Genomic DNA, 841 nt, shown 5'->3' with positions numbered 1-841 from the left:
CCCACCAGCCAATCAGAACAACTATGCAAATTAACCCAACAAAGATGGCGGTTAATCTGCATACACAGTCACAGAGCAAAGACTGTGGGCTCTGGCTGGAGTGAAGACTGAAGACTGAAGTCTGAAGACTGAAGACTGAAGTCTGAAGAGGCTTGGCTTCTCTGCTGTGGCAGGACCAAAAGCCTGGGTCCTGGGTGCCGGAGGAAAACTGGTGCCGGTAGCCAGGGGAAGGAAGGCTTATTGGGTGAATCTTCGTGCAATGGGCCTCTAGTATAGGATAATAGCCTAAGTGACTGTTACAGCGGAATGACTGGTCTCAATGATGCACACTGACCACCAAGGGGCAGACACTCAATGTAGGAGCTTCCCCGTGGTGGTCAGTGCACTCCCACAGTGGGAGCACTACTCAGCCAGAAGTTGGGCTCAGGGCTGGTGAGTGCAGCAGCAGTGGCAGGAGCCTCTCCCACCTCTGTGGCAGCTCTAAGCAGCAGTGAGCCAAGCAGTAAGGAGCAGAAAGCAGGAGGGCAGTAAGGAGTGAGGGGTCCCAGACTGCAAGAGAGATGTCTGACTGCCTGCTTAGGCCCAATCCCCTGGGACTGGGAGAGGGCACAGGCTGGGCTGACGGACCTGCCCCTCACCGAGTGCACGAATTTCATGCACTGGGCCTCTAGTTAAGAAATAAATGAACACCAGAGAAAGTTAATTTTACATCTATTTTTATTCAAAAACACATAAATTCATATCTTTATCAATGTTTCTCTCAAAGTTAGGTAAGAATTTTATGTTTTATCTCATTTAGTAAACCATGTCAGGCATGGGTCAAGGGTTAATCCTCTTGCCA

Source organism: Myotis brandtii, unplaced genomic scaffold (genome assembly GCF_000412655.1).
Source record: "Myotis brandtii unplaced genomic scaffold, ASM41265v1 scaffold615, whole genome shotgun sequence".
Classification (NCBI taxonomy): Eukaryota; Metazoa; Chordata; class Mammalia; order Chiroptera; family Vespertilionidae; genus Myotis; species Myotis brandtii.
This window is presented reverse-complemented; position numbering follows the sequence as displayed.